The following is a 17,300-nucleotide window of genomic DNA, read 5'->3' as shown; positions in this document are numbered from 1 at the left end:
TGTTTTCAGTTTGACTCTGTGAGTAGGCAGTGGAGCAATTTCCCGATAGGGAAGAAAACTGTTCCAGTTCTACCAGGGCAGAACTGAGTCCCAAAGAAGAGACTGGGTCCAGCCACTCTAGAGACACAAAAATCTATCTGACACTCAAAGTATGCAAATTGTGATGGTAAACTGAAATCCATTTCGAAGTTCTTTCTCCTGTGCCTCTTTTTCCTGTGGCATGGCCTAACTCCTAGTGACGGAAGTTGGAAATGCTGTAGTCATCTTTGACTTTTCTATTTCTTTTACATACAAAATCCAGTCTGATACCCAGCCATATGGATTTCACTTGAAAAATGTCTCTTGTTGATGTATCCTCTGCTACACTTCTCTCGTTTTATTCAGGTCTTTTCAGTCTTCAATGGATCATTACTTAGTACCCCAAAGTCTTTCCTCTGCTTCTAGGTTTCTCCTTCTCTGCTCATTCCTTCCAAGCTATAAGCTGCTGTTACAGTAATCTTTATAAATGAATGACTGGACATATTATGCACTTAAATAAAATAGAAATCAGGTAAAATTTGTGGTGACTCTTGACTTGTAGTGAGTTAAAGGTAAATTCCTGGGCATGTAATATAACAGGCTTTTCCAAGGGTACATGATTAGAAAAATGCCAATCTCTGGTCAATTTTAACTGGTCTGAGATAGAAGTAGAAAAATAGGACAATACTATATATATATATTTTTTTTCAATTCAGTTGTATTCATTTGCCAACTGTCCTTTCTTGAAAAAGACTAGAAATTATATGTATATGTCCTTTGGATCTGTTCAAAACTTTTCAGTCCCTGGGCAGAAGATACACCCTGTAAAAATATGTCATGTCCAAGGGAATTGTAAACACCTGGGACATCGGTGAGGTTGAGTAATGTGAAACAATGTCTACAGTTTATATTCCAAACATAGGCATGTAGGGGGAAAAAAAAATGACCTCAATCAGTAGAGAATTCTTCACCCAGAGAATGTACACAATGCTGGAGAAAGGATCCCTTATGAGAAATTAAGACATCATAGTATATGTCTACTTCAGAGGTCTAATATCATGCACTGTCCTGTTTAATAAAAACTCTTCTGCCAAAGCCTTATCAATAGGCTTACCCATTCAAGGGATGCTTGGGTGTTCTGATGGGTATTTGAGAAGAGGGTACAATCGCTATAAAACATTGGGCATATTCTGTGTCACAGGTAACTAAGATAAATGGCATTTTATTATATGCAATTATATGCTTGAATTTTCATATGAAATTTTTAAACGTGCAAATATGGCTCTTCAAATAGCTTATAATTTTGTCAAACATTAATCTATTTTCCATAAATATTAAGAGAAAAATCACAACTACTCTTAAACATTTGTCGGTTTTAAACCAACTGTTTCCAGGGTCAATTAACCTAAATTAATATCAGCTAAAATATCATTTAGAGTTAGCAAAAACATCAGAAGGAGGTGAAAGGAGGAATTTTACTGAGGGGATCTAGTAGGAAGAAATTGAAAGAAAATATATCAGAAATAAATTTGTCATACTGGACAAGGTAGTAAGAGGTGAGCCTTGGGAAGAGATATACCGCCTGGTCTTTCTGAGATGACAAGGCATTAAGCAAGGTTTATAAATAATAAGCCCATAAGAAATTATATAAGCAGCCTTTGGAATTTAAAGCAAAATAGACTTTGAGTACTCATAAATTTGTTCCTAAGTTAACCTCACAAAATTACCTTTTAATTTAAAATTTCACATTCACTCCACCAATAGATGCACGTTAGAAGTGCATTGGGTAATTACTATTTATTAGCAATACATACAATTTAGACCAGTTTCAGGAAATACCATATAAATTCTTTCCCTTGAATCTGACCTTAACCACAAAGTCTAATGATCTAACCAGAGCAGTGAGCAGGGCAGAACCCATTATCTAAAGAATGTTTTTGCAAAATGCCAGTTCACTTGTTATTTATAAGCTAAAAAGCAATCTGACCTTGAGTATGAAGTCATCTTTCCAAATTTCATTTTAGAATCCAGTAAATCTACCAAAAACTTAGCAGAAATTGAGAGTTGAGATTATGAGCCTCAAGCACATGTATCCTAGATATAGCCTGACGTGATAGTGCAGAATGCATTGCCTATTTTAATATTCTGATGCCAGCCACTACTGCAGAGATATATTTGCATTCAGAATGCACAGTCATAGAAGCAATGTGATCTAAAGGCTTGTCATGTGTTAAATGCCTCACAGTGTTTTGCAGACAACAGGAAGTTTCACTTTCACAAAGTACTAGAATTAATGAGTCAAGGTAGGTGACAAGCTCTTAAGCTGATACATACATCAAGGAACTGAGCTTCTCATAACCATCCTGCCATACTTGATTATGTTCTGGGAAAATGTCCCACATACAAATGTGACTTTGTTTATTTAATCTAACATATTAAATGCAGTCTGCTGCTAAAAATTACTCTCATTTTATATAGAAGAATATATTTCCATAAACTATATAATAGAGAATAATTTAAACAACATTAACTATAAAGAGTTTGAAGCAAACACTGTTATAGCTTGCATTAAAATGTCATGAGATCAGAGAGGCTCAGAATAAATGATTTGATGAAGGCTTTTCTTGCAAGTCCATTTTATTTGAGGCAGCGTAAATTCTGCCTTGAAATATTCTCTGTCATAAACAGACCAACTCAATCTCAAGAGTTCCTAATGCAGATTCTAAAATTGTTTCATTTGGGCTAATGATATAGAATAAGGAGGAAGGAGAGCATCATGCGTTCTTTAAGCAAAAGAAATTACCAATTGCTTGCTCTCTGGGGAGTTGGTTTTGAAAACCAGTGTGAAAGGCTTGAATGATGTGTACATTTGCACAAGGGCAGTAACAAAGACTCTGTGATAGTATGAGACAACATCGGCAAGTAGGTCCAGTATCCGATGACTCTTCCGAAGGAATGAGGACTGACTCATGAAAGCTGAGTGAACTATTAATGGTCATGTGTAAGGATCAAATACTGTGGAAGGTGAGGAGCAACAGGACTATTTGTAGCCAAACGTTGAACTAGGGAAATGCAAAGGGGTGGGAGATATGCAGTGAAGAAAGCAAATGGACCATGGAGCTATAATAACTTACTTATTATTCCCCAAGCTAGTGAAGCAGACCAACTTTATTGTAATTATCAAATACAGGGAGTCAATTCAGTGCATTGTTATAAGAGCAGAAGTTTTAGTATCAGCAGAATAGTAAGCTCTGCCATGTATTACCTCTGTGACTTCAGGCATGTTACTTCTGAGAGAAGTTAAGTAACAAATTTCTTTATCTGTAAATGGGATGATACTCTCTACATAAACACTTGACAATGTAATTGGCATATGGTAATTTCACAATAACATTAACTTTTTTTGTATTGCCTTAGTGCTCCTTATATTACTGCAAATCACATGGAATGAAGATAGAGTTGATCCCTGATTCTTGGTATGAGGCATGGCTCTGTGGTCTTAATAGACCCCAGTTGTGTTTAGAAACATATTGAGGAGTCCAAGCAGCTGCTAGCTGTAAAGTCTTTCTAGGTACAAGATTCTTAATCTTGGCTGCACTTTGCAGATACTCAGAGAGCTTTATAAAAACTAAGTTGTTAGTTTTTATAAAGACTATGTATCAGAATTTTAAAAGCTTTGCAGGCAAGTGATTCTAATGTAGTGGGAAGGCTGTCGTCACTATGTTGGAGAATAACCAGTGAGTGGAAGGATTTCAAATGATGAATGACTTATCTAAAAAAGACTAAGCCCGGCCGGGCGCGGTGGCTCAAGCCTGTAATCCCAGCACTTTGGGAGGCCAAGGCTGGTGGATCACGAGGTCAGGAGATCGAGACTATCCTGGCTAACATGGTGAAACCCCGTCTCTACTAAAAATACAAAAAATTAGCCGGGCGTGGTGGCGGGCGCCTGTAGTCTCAGCTACTTGGGAGGCTGAGGCGGGAGAATGGCGTGAACCCGGGAGGCGGAGCTTGCAGTGAGCCGAGATCAGGCCACTGCACTCCAGCCTGGGAGACACAGCGAGACTCCGTCTCAAAAAAAAAAAAAAAAAAAAGACTAAGCCATATACACAGTAACTGATTAAACCAGCCTAGTAGGGATATGAACCTAAAACTGACAATAAATGTAACAGAAAAAAATGGTCAGTGGCTGTGGATGTGGCTTTGGATGTGGATGTGAGTGTTAGTGTAGCTGTGAATGTGGGTGTGGATGTGGCTGTGGATGTGGATGTAGGTGTAACTGTGAATGTGAATAAGCATGTGGATGTAGCTGTGGACAAAGATAATGATGTGGATGTGGATGTGACCGTGAATGTGGATGAGGATGTGGATGTGGATGAGGATGTTGATGTGGCTGTGGATGTGAATGAGGATATGGGTGAGGCTGTGGCTGTGGCTGTAGATGTGGATGTGGTAGTGGATGTGGATGTGGATGTGACTGTGATTGTGGATGAGGATGTTGATGTAGATGAGGATGTTGATGTGGCTGTGGATGTGAATGAGGATATGGATGAAGCTGTGGCTGTGGCTGTGGATGTGGTAGTGGATGTGGATGTGGATGTAGCTGTGGATGTGGATGTGGATGTGGATGTGACTGTGATTGTGGATGAGGATGTTGATGTAGATGAGGATGTTGATGTGGCTGTGGATGTGAATGAGGATATGGATGAGGCTGTGGCTGTGGATGTGGATGTAACTGTAGATGTGGATGTGGATGTGGATGTGACTGTGAATGTGGATGAGGATGTGAATGTGAATGAGGATATGGATGAGGCTGTGGCTGTCACTGTGGATATGGATGTGACTGTGATTGTGGATGAGGATGTTGATGTGGATGAGGATGTTGATGTGGCTGTGGATGTGAATGAGGATATGGATGAGGCTGTGGCTGTGGCTGTGGCTGTGGCTGTGGATGTGGATGTGGATGTGACTGTGATTGTAGATGAGGATGTTGATGTAGATGAGGATGTTGATGTGGCTGTGGATGTGAATGAGGCTATGGATGAGGCTGTGGCTGTGGCTGTGGATGTGGCAGTGGATGTGGATGTGGGTGTGGATGTAGCTATAGATGTGGATATGGATGTGGACCTGACTATGGATGTGGATGAGGATGTTGATGTGGCTGTGGATACTCATGTTGCTGTGGATGTGAATTAGGATATGGATGAGGCTGTGGCTGTGGATGTAGCAGTGGATGTGGACATGGATGTAGCTGCAGATGTAGATGTGGATATGGATGTGGACGTGACTATGGATGTGGATAAGGATGTTGATGTGGCTGGGGATACTCATGTTGCTGTGGATGTGAATGAGGATATGGATGTGGATGTGGAGACTATGGAGGTGAATGAAGATGTGGCTGTGGCTGTGGATGTGCATGTTGCTGAGGTTGTAGATGTAGATAAGGATATGAATGTAACTGTGTGTATGGATATAGCTGTGATTGTGGATGTGGCTGTGGATATGGATGTGGCTGTGGATATGGATGAGGATATGGAAGTGACTGTGGATATGAGCGTAGATGTGGAAGAGGGGGAGGATGTCACTGTGAATGTAGATGTGACTGTATGTGGATGTAGCTATGTATGTGGACGAGGACATGGTTGTGACTGTTGATATGACTGTACGTGTGGAAGAGGGTGTGGTCACTATGAATGTGGATATGACTCTGTAAGTGGATGTAGCTATGTATGTGGATGAGGGTGTGGATGTGACTGTAGGTGTGGATGCTGCTGGAGATGTGGATGTGGTTGCAGACAATGACAGAGTGAGAGAAAGTCAGTGGGTCTTGAAGAATGGCCCTATGACTATGTAATGCCTGGCTGCACCAAACACTTGAAGTTCTATTTTTGACAAGTTATATTCCAATCCTGACTATTCCCATGACTTTATAAAGAAATTTGTCTGTGAAGTACTTGAGGCAGAAAAGAAAAATAAAAAACATAAAAAGAGAGTTTCTTAGAAACAACAAAACAACAGCAGTGGCAAGAATAACAATGAAGATGGGTAGATTAAGCAAGGAGAAGAAATAGAGGAGTTGAAGGTAGAATGCAAAGAAAGTAAACAATATTACAGAAAGAAGCAGGAATAAAAATACAGAAAAGAAAGTGGGTAACACTCTAAGTAAGAAATCACTCTTCTAGCTTTGGGAAGAGATTCTGATCAGAACGGGAAGTCTGCCCTCCCTCCTTGCTAAGAGGCCAGACTGAGGAACACAGGTGTCTTCTCCCTCATCAGCAAGTGCCAGGGGAATTAACAGTCCATTCCACATGTTCTTGTGTTTGAAACTCTAACCAGAAGCACTGATATTGGAGAAACAGTGAGTAAAGTCCAGTGGGTGAATGCTCCCTTAAAGGCAAATAAGAGGCTGAACCTGGGCCTCAGTTGTCAAAGAAGAAAGAAATGTGATCACTTCTTAATCTCTGATTTTGGCAGCCAGTACTTGTTCTCCCAATGGATTCTTCTACATGTCTCACAGCTATAAACCTTAAATTGCTATCAACAGCCTTGCCTCTATAGTCCATCTTTCAGCCACAAGGTCATGTGAGATTTGCATAATTAACAGTTCTAATTTAATTTTTTCTTCAAAATTCAGAGTTGTGATAAAAATAGAAATATGATAGTCTTGTTCTTCAAACAGTCTTCATTCTGGTTTGAAATTGTTTTTAGGTACTAGAAGAGTGTAATAATTAGGATCCATTATCAAAATGATTGGAACACTGAATCAGTATAATGGCCTCTGTCTATATAAATCATGGTGGCATGATCATATAAACGATAGTTTTATAGCCATTTCTGGAATCTAAACTCAACGAAACAAAATAATGTTATCTTTCTGAGACAGCTTCCACCTCAAAGAATATTAAGTGGAATTATATTTTCTAAAGAGAAAGTTACAAGTATTTTCCTTCAAAATAGCAAGTAGAGGGTGATGACACTCAAACAGGGTCAGCAGATGTCAGGGCCCGCCCCTGCCAGATGTTCCAATATCCCAGGCACCTATTGAGAAAGGAGAGGGGGAGCTTTGTACACGGTTTACCAACTTCTTTACTATATTACTAACTTCTTGAAAACCACAGCCCATTCCCTCTCTATAGGGAGCAAGCAATAAAAGAAATCCATGGAAGAAATTATTTTCCTTCATTCTCCTTTGAGCCTCTGTGCACAGTGAAATCAGGGTTTCTATATAAATATTTCTTTCTGACTTAACGTACTGCCCTGGTTACTGACTTCAACATTTTCACATGTCTTTCTTTTGTAACCCATGTAGAGATGACTTATTCAGGGATACTATGGAAAGATAAGGAATAAAGGGTAGAGGAGTGCGTAGAACTAACTACCAGAGGATCCCACATTACTGCCATTGCTCTCTACCAAATAACAGCCTAGAACTCACAGACTCAGTAGCTTTCCATGCAATATTAACACAAGACAAAGGCCTCTGCTCTGGGATGCACCCCCACTCAACACGCAGACCTTATATCAGAAAGACCATACATACTGGTCTGCCTGAGACTGTTTTTTGTCAATTGCCCTGGCACATGTATTAATTGTACCACTTTTCCAAAGAGGATCACTTTCTGTAAAAGTGGCCCTGCTTGGAAAAAATATATATATAATCACCCTACTTTATAGTTTTCCTTTATAACACTATCCCTCACCTCTACCTACACCACTGCCATTACAAACATAATGGAAAAACTTTCAAAGAGCAAAGTATAAATTAAAGAATTTTAAAACACCACATGTGACCTTCCTCGTAGTCCAGAAGAAAGGACTGAATAATTTCTTTTAGAGATGCATGCAAGGTCCTAACCTTGCTCCTCTGACCCTAAAACCACACTGTGTGGCACCTAGTGGTGGCTGTGTGTGAGCATGTGTACAACACATATGCGTGAGTGGGAGTGGGGTCCGTCTGCAACAACTCCTTTTATCAAGTTATTCTAAATATAACGTAAATAGCTTACCTATCATATATGCCATGCAGACACAACTTTAAGAAAGGTCCTATAGACTCCTCTTCCAACCATGTTGCCATAATGAGACCCTAGCACACATAAATTCTAGACTTTCCACTTTCTACACCTTCCCTGAGAGCACCCTGAACTCTCTATAGTGCCGGACTCCACACATCTACTCACAGGACTTAGATTCCCTCCAGGGTCCATCTCTCTTCTCCCATAAGCACTCAATAAACAAAAGTAGCAGATTTCCCAAATCTGACTTATTTAATACATTACAAAATTATCATATAAGGATAGAGCAGAGAGGAAGTGCTTTGGAAGTGCCACGTGAATAGTGCATCATACATTTAGGTGTGCTAAACCCAGCCACTTTGAGGAGTTCTTATCAATATAAATTTACTTTATTGTTTCTCTAAGCACCTAGTAAGTAATTGTTGAAACACATTTCCGATGCATGAACACATGTACACCAAACCATCCCAGACAATTATCAGTTCTCAGAAATAGCACAATCTAAATTCAAAACGAGAGAGAAAAACGTGTTTCTAACTGCCCTATAACTGGCAATGTCACTGATGCCCACAGCATAGGCAGCATGCTGCATAGTTCATGCTGTGCGACGTCAGTGTTTCCCTATCCTGCCTGTTTTCACAGAGTATGTCCCCTGAAGCCTGCAAAGAATAATAAACAAACACAAAACTTTAGGGAGGCTCCAAATATCTTCTCCCATTGGATTCACAAAGATTCAGCTATCGCTTGAATGTACAACTAGGGAGGATCAGAAAAAGTACATACACGGAGTGTCCTCTGACCCTCCAGCCTCTGCGTGAGGAATGGATTACTTCATTTCTATTGTCATAATTTTGAAGATAAAAATGTGAGAAAAGCTTACATTGCTTTCTCTCTCCATTTTCTGTTTAATTTTTTCACCTTCTCCTCCTTTAAACGATTCCTACCTTCTGCACATTTATATTACATCATATGTTACGTGTAGTCAGCAGGCAATGCCAAGAAAAATAAGAAAAAAGACTTCCAGTTACTCAATGCTTTTGTACAGAAAACACAATGATATAAAATACATGTCCAATCAGATAAGTCAGCCAATATATTAACACAGAAACTTTTCATTTCCACCAAAAGCTGAATCATACAGCAGAATCAATAAGATGCAATGAAATCAGGGAGATACAGTTTAAAATATTGAGTCGGCCACTAATGTAACATTGGGCGAGTTACTTAAATTTCTCTGAACCTCAATTATCTTAATTGAAAATAGATTTAACTTTCTCTATCTTGGAAAGTTGTGAGAAGATTTAAATAAAAAATCAAATAAAAAACATCAAAAACAATATGTGGTAACTTGTTTAATTGCCAAATAAGTCATTGCCCAGTGCTGTCATCTGAATGCCAAACCACATCTTCAAACTCAACATGGCCAAAAATGAGCCTGTCGTCTTTCTTAAAATTCACTTCTTGAGAAAAATACCTCATGACCAACATTGGGACTCATCAGTAGTTCATCATTCTCTGCTATCTAATGTCATCTGATCAGTCATTGAATCTTCTGGGGGTCCACTTCAAAACAACCTTCATCTTTTTCTCTCCTGACTTATTTCCCTGGGCACTACCTTAATATAGGTTTCCACAGTCTCCCTTTTATACTGCCTTAATATAGGTCTCGTAATTCTTCTAGATTATTACAGTCTTTACTGGTCTTCCTACCTCCATTCTCTACCCTTCTAAATCTACTCTCCCAATTATCCCAAGGTAATGTTTTTGAACTAAAAATACGCTCACATTCGCGCTATCTCTGAAATAATTTAGTGACTCTCCTTTGCCTATTAGAATGATTTTCAGCTCCTTAGCACGGTATATAGTAAACCTTTTTTTTTTTTTTTTTTTTTTTTTTGAGACAGAGTCTTGCTCTGTTGCCCAGGCTGGAGTGCAGTGGCATGATCTCGGCTCACTGCACCCTCTGCCTCCCAGGTTCAAATGACTTCCAGCTAATTTTTGTGTTTTTAGTAGAGACAGGGTTTCACCATGCTGGGCAGACTGATCTCAAATTTCTGACCTCAAATGATATGCCTGCCTCGGCTTCCCAAAGCGTTAGGATTACAGGAGTGAGGTACCACGCCCAGCCTATACTAAATCTTCATTGGCTATACTAAAACCCTCATTTTTCTGCCACTACTAAGCAGGTAATCTTCAGGCAGTCCCCTAGTTATTCTTTCCTGAATGTATCTCATTTGCTTAAGCCTCTGGGCTTTTCTATATGATATTTCCTTTAAAATGATTTTTTTTCTTTTTGTTATTAATTATTGAAACTAAATTGCTCTTTGAACTCAACGGAGCAAAGGCTCCACCAGGGTTAACTGTTCAATCTTTTATAATCATAAGCTACTTTTAAAAAGTTTACTATAGCAGTATATAATGATCTATTTAAATGTCTACTACCTAACTAAATAAAAAGCATGAGTTTTTTGTCTTTGACTCTTCAGTATCGAGCATAACATCTGGCACCTGGGCAGCCTCACTGTCTGTGCTGAATGGACACGTGGGTGAATGGGCAACTGGAAATGGAAATATTCATTTATTTGAACTGACATATGTCACAGGAATTATTGCAAAAGAAGGACTGGTGTTTGTAAAGTGAAAATGCTGTGGACACTTAAACCTAAAGAATGCAAAGAATGATAACTACCATACCAGAAAAGAAGTGTCAAAATGAGTTTGCAGTGTTTATTTTAAATGTGCCCAGCCTGTTTTGGTTCTAGGAGATTTTGCTACTGTGTCTATCAAAATGCATATGTCTAACAAAGAATACATGGGACTGCCATCAGTTACCCTGAGGTGACCTAGAAAGCAATTTGCTAGTGTGGAGAAACACACAAATGACCCAAAGGCTAAGGTGATCATCATTCATTTATTCAACAAATATTTACTGAGAACCTAATATATACCAGTCACTGATTTTCTATAAAAATGTTGCTTTTAATTGGACTAATGACAGTTGATGATGTCATTGCAAAAGAAAAAAAAAAAAGTTAAGTGTCTGCAGAGTATTAAAGTGTTTACTTCCTGTATAAATTGATTTTCACACTTCCCTGAGCATAAGTTACCTTCCTAGGGAAGATTATACTGTGGAAATACCTTCCTCTAATTCAGCCTTATATATAAAGGAAACATGGCATATCAAAGTGGGATGGTATGTTGAGGGTTCATGAGACCATCCCCTTCATTGGTGCATTGGTAAATTCTGCCCTCCTTTTAGAATTTACTATATTTCGTACAAAAGGTCCCTTGTATGACTAACTGGAACCTAGACAACAGATACTACTTGAGTTCTCATAAGATAAAACATTTGTAACAACTATAGCAGGTGAAAGCAAACTACATCTTGAAGGCAAAATCTAGCCCAAAGTTTGTTTTTGTAAATAAAGTTTTATTGCAACATGGTGCATATCCATTCATTACATATTGTTTACAGCTGCTTTCTTCCTTAATGGCAGAGTTGAGTAGTTGTGACAGAGACTGTATGGCTTGCAACTCCAGAAACATTTACTATCCATCCCTTTAACAAAATTTGCCAATTTTTCTACTACAGGTACCAGATTGTATTGAGAAACCCATTTCATAATATAAATGTAATAAAGCAGATCAGATCAGTGAGCTAAAAGGAAGTTTAAATCCCACTAAACAACCTCTTTGTATCCTTCCCTCTCATTCACACACCCTTCAGGCTTTAATATCTATCATTTTATTCTCTACCTCTATAAGATCAGATTTTTAGCACCCACATATGAATGAGAACATGTGCCATCTGTCTTTCTGTGACTGGCTCATTTCACTTAACATCATGACCTCAAGTTCCTTCCACGTTGTTGCAAATGACAGGATTTCATTCCTTTTTATGGCTACTTTAGAGTGTGTTTTAGAGTATTTTAGAGTGTGTTTGTGTGTATTTAGAGTATTTTGTGTATTTCGAGTATTTATTTTGTGTATTTATAGAGTATTATGTGTAGAGTATTTTGTGTATTTAGAGTATTTTAGAGTATGTTTTAGAGTATTTGAGAGTGTGTTTGTGTGTATTTAGAGTATTTAGAGTATTTGTGTGTATTAGAGTATTGTGTGTTTTAGAGTATACACACACACACAAACACACACACATTTTCTTGATGCATTCATCATCTGTTGATTGACACTTAGGCTCATTCTATACCTTTGCTATTGTGAATAAGTGCTATGAGAAACATATAAATGCAGGTATCCCTTTGATATGTAGATTTATTTTCCTTTACATAAATATTCAACTCAAGATTGCTATGACTATTCAGCTTACTTTTTGTTCCATGAGAACTTTAGAATTACTTTTTCTATTTCTGTGAAAAATGGCATTGGTATTTTCTTTTTTTTTTTTTTTTTTTTTTGTTGTTGTTGTTGTTGTTGTTGTTGAGACGGAGTCTTGCTCTGTCGCCCAGGCTGGAGTGCTGTGGCTGGATCTCAGCTCACTGCAAGCTCTGCCTCCCGGGTTTACACCATTCTCCTGCCTCAGCCTCCCAAGTAGCTGGGACTACAGGCGCCCGCCACCTCGCCCGGCTAGTTTTTTGTATTTTTTTTTTTTTAGTAGAGACAGGGTTTCACTGTGTTCGCCAGGATGGTCTCGATCTCCTGACCTTGTGATCCGCCCGTCTCGGCCTACCAAAGTGCTGGGATTACAGGCTTGAGCCACCGCACCCGGCCGGCATTGGTATTTTCACAGAGATTGCATTAAATCTGTAGATTGCTTTGGTCAGTATGGTCATCTTATTGATATTCATTCTTCCGATCTCTGAGCATATGTCTTCCATTTGTTTGTGTCCTCTTCAATTTCTTTCATCAGTGTTTTGTAGCTTTCTTTGCAAAGATCTTTCAGCTCCTTTGTTAAATTAATTCCAAGGCATTTATTTAATTTTGTGGGTATTTTAAATGGGATTACCATATTGATTTATTTCTAAACTAGTTCATTACTGGTATATAAAATGCTATTGATTGATGGACATTGATTTTGTATTCTGCAACTTTACTGAATTTATCAAATCTAGGAATTTATCGGTGAAGTATTTAGGGTTTTCTAAATGTAAGATTATATCAACAGCAAAGAGGGACAATGTGACTTTTTCTTTTCTAGCTTGATTGCCTTTTTCTTTCTTTCTCTTGCTCCAGATAGGACTTCCAGTACTATATTGAATAGGCATGGTGAAAGCAGGCATGCTTGTTTTGCTCCAGATCTTAGATGAAAGGCTTTCAGCTTTACCCGAGTCAGTGTGATGTTAGCCGCGGTTTTGTCACACATGGCTTTCATTATTTTGAGGTAAGTTTCCTCTATGCCTCTTCGTTGAGAACGCTTAACTTGAAGAGAGGCTGAATTTCATCAAATGCTTTTCCTGTGTCTTTTGAGACAATTATATGGTTTCTGTCTTCCATTCTGTTTATGTGATATATCATATTTATTGATTTGTATATGTTAATTATTCTTGCATCGCTGAGATAAAATCCACTTGGTCATGTTATATCACCATTTTGATGTGCTGCTGGATTCAGTTTGCTATGTTTTGCTGAGGATTTTTGTGTCCACATTCATCAGAGATACTGGCATACAGTTTTCTGTTGCGTCCTTGTCTGGCTTTGGTATCAGGGTAATACTGGCCTCATACAATGAATTAATGAGGGTTCCCTCTTCACCAATTTTTCGGAATAGTTTGAGGAGAATTGGTACTAGTTCTTTTATGTTTGGTAGAATTTGGCTTTGAATCCATCCTATACTAGACTTTTCTGTATTGGGGATCTTTTTATTACTGATTTAATCTTGCTACTTGTTACTGTTTTTGCAGACTTTCTATTTAATTCTAACTTAATATTGGTAGGTTGTATGCTTTCAGGAATTTCTTCATTTCTTCTAGGTTTTCCAGTTTGTTAGTACATAGCTATTTATAATATTCTCTGATGATCTTTTGTACATCTGTTGTACCAGTAGTAATGTTTCGTTTTTAAATTTTGATTGTATTTGAGTCTTCTTCTCTCTTTTCTACTTGGATAGTCTTACCAATTTTGTTTATCTTTTTTTAAGTACCAACTTTTTCACTGATCCTATGTATTGTTTTTCAGTCTGTGTTTTGTTTACTTTTGCTCTGATCTTTATTTTCATTTCTTCTGGTTAATAAAGGGTTTGTTCTTGCTTTTCCAGTTCCTTAAGGCATATCATTGATTATTTATTTGAAATCTTACTGCTTTTTTTATGTAGGCATTTATTGCTATAAACTTTCCTTTCAGTACTGCTTTTGCAGTATTTCACAAGTTTTAGTAAGTTGTATTTCTGTTTTCATTTTGTGTTAAGAAAATTTTGATTGCCATCTTAATTTCTTTATTGACCCAAGGGTTGTTAAGGAGCATGGTTTTTAATTTTCATGTATTTATGTAGCTTCCAAAGTTTCTCTTGGGGTTGATCTATAGTTTTATTCCATTGTCATCTGAGAAGATACTTGAAATGATTTCAATTTTCAAAAATTTGTTGAGGTTTGTTTTGTGGCCTGACATACAGTCTATACAGGATGTTTCATGTATTGATGAGAAAAATATATATTCTGGAGTTATTGGATAAAATGTTCCTTAAAATTCGTAAGGTCCATTTGATCTAGAGTTCAGTGTAAATCCAATACACCTTTATTAACTTTCTATCTAGTTGATCTGTCTAATGCTAAAAGTGAGTATTGAAGTAACCAACTATTATTGTATTGAAGTCTATCTATCTCTTTAGATATAATAATATTTGCTTTATAAATCTGGATGCTCCAGTGCTGGGTGCATATATATTTAGAACCATTATATTCCCTTGCTAGACTGATCAATTTATCATTATGTAGTGAACTTCTTTGTCATTTTCCATGGGTTTGACTTAAAGTGTGTTTTATTTAATGTTGGTATAGCTACTCCTGCTTGATTTTGCTTTCCATTTACATGGAATATCTTTTTCCGTCTCTTTGAGTCTATGTGTCTTTGCAGATAAAGTGCATTTTCTTGTGGGTAGCATATAGTTGGATCACGTTTCTTTATCCACTCAGCCAGTCTGTATCTTTTAAGTGTAGAATTTAATCAATTTACATTCAAGATTACTAATCATATGTGAGTCTTTGTTACTGTCATATTGTTAATTGTTTTTCTGGTTGTTTTGCGTGTTTTTTCTTCCATTCATTTTCTCTTACTGTTTATCTTTGTGGTTTGATGTTATAATTTTTTTTATTTATTATTATTATACTTTAAGTTGTAGGGTACATGTGCATAACGTGCAGGTTTGTTACATATGTATACTTGTGCCATGTTGGTGTGCTGCACCCATCAACTCATCATTTACATCAGGTATAAATCCCAATGCAATCCCTCCCCCCTCCCCCCTCCCCATGATAGGCCCCTGTGTGTGATGTTCCCCTTCCAGAGTCCAAGTGATCTTATTGTTCAGTTCCCACCTATGAGTGAGAACATGCGGTGTTTGGTTTTCTGTTCTTGTGATAGTTTGCTAAGAATGATGGTTTCCAACTGCATCCATGTCCCTACAAAGGATGCAAACTCATCCTTTTTGATGGCTGCATAGTATTCCATGGTGTACATGTGCCACATTTTCTTAATCCAATCTGTCACTGATGGACATTTGGGTTGATTCCAAGTCTTTCCTATTGTGAATAGTGCTGCAATAAACATACGTGTGCATGTGTCTTTATAGCAGCAGAATTTATAATCATTTGGGTATATACCCAGTAATGGGATGGCTGGGTCATATGGTACATTTAGTTCTAGATCCTTGAGGAATCGCCATACTGTTTTCCATAATGGTTGAACTAGTTTACAATCCCACCAACAGTGTAAAAGTGTTCCTATTTCTCCACATCCTCTCCAGCACCTGTTGTTTCCTGACTTTTTAATGATTGCCATTCTAACTGGTGTGAGATGGTATCTCATTGTGGTTTTGATTTGCATTTCTCTGATGGCCAGTGATGATGAGCATTTTTTCATGTGTCTGTTGGCTGTATGAATGTCTTCTTTTGAGAAATGTCTGTTCATCTCCTTTGCCCACTTTTTGATGGGGTTGTTTGTTTTTTTCTTGTAAATTTGTTTGAGTTCTTTGTAGGTTCTGGATTTTAGCCCTTTGTCAGATGAGTAGATTGCAAAAATTTTCTCCCATTCTGTAGGTTGCCTGTTCACTCTGATGGTAGTTTCTTTTGCTGTGCAGAAGCTCTTTAGTTTAATGAGATCCCATTTGTCAATTTTGGCTTTTGCTGCCATTGCTTTTGGTGTTTTAGACATGAAGTCTTTGCCCATGCCTATGTCCTGAATGGTACTACCTAGGTTTTCCTCGAGGATTTTTATGGTATTAGGTCTAACATTTAAGTCTCTAATTCATCTTGAATTAATTTTCGTATAAGGTGTAAGGAAAGGATCCAGTTTCAGCTTTCTACTTATGGCTAGCCAATTTTCCCAGCACCATTTATTAAATAGGGAATCCTTTCCCCATTTCTTGTTTCTCTCAGGTTTGTCAAAGATCAGATGGCTGTAGATGTGTGGTATTATTTCTGAGGACTCTGTTCTGTTCCATTGGTCTATATCTCTGTTTTGGTACCAGTACCATGCTGTTTTGGTTACTGTAGACTTGTAGTATAGTTTGAAGTCAGGTAGCGTGATGCCTCCAGCTTTGTTCTTTTGACTTAGGATTGTCTTGGAGATGCGGGCTCTTTTTTGGTTCCATATGAACTTGAAAGCAGTTTTTTCCAATTCTGTGAAGAAAGTCATTGGTAGCTTGATGGGGATGGCATTGAATCTATAAATTACCTTGGGCAGTATGGCCATTTTCACGATATTGATTCTTCCTATCCATGAGCATGGTATGTTCTTCCATTTGTTTGTGTCCTCTTTGATTTCACTGAGCAGTGGTTTGTAGTTCTCCTTGAAGAGGTCCTTTACATCCCTTGTCAGTTGGATTCCTAGGTATTTTATTCTCTTTGAAGCAATTGTGAATGGAAGTTCATTCCTGATTTGGCTCTCTGTTTGTCTGTTACTGGTGTATAAGAATGCTTGTGATTTTTGCACATTAATTTTGTATCCTGAGACTTTGCTGAAGTTGCTTATCAGCTTAAGGAGATTTTGGACTGAGACAATGGGGTTTTCTAAATATACAATCATGTCATCTGCAAACAGGGACAGTTTGACTTCTTCTTTTCCTAACTGAATACCCTTGATTTCTTTCTCTTGCCTGAT

Source organism: Macaca fascicularis, chromosome 13, assembly GCF_037993035.2.
Source record: "Macaca fascicularis isolate 582-1 chromosome 13, T2T-MFA8v1.1".
NCBI classification, from domain to species: Eukaryota; Metazoa; Chordata; class Mammalia; order Primates; family Cercopithecidae; genus Macaca; species Macaca fascicularis.
Note: the sequence above shows the minus strand (reverse complement) of the source record.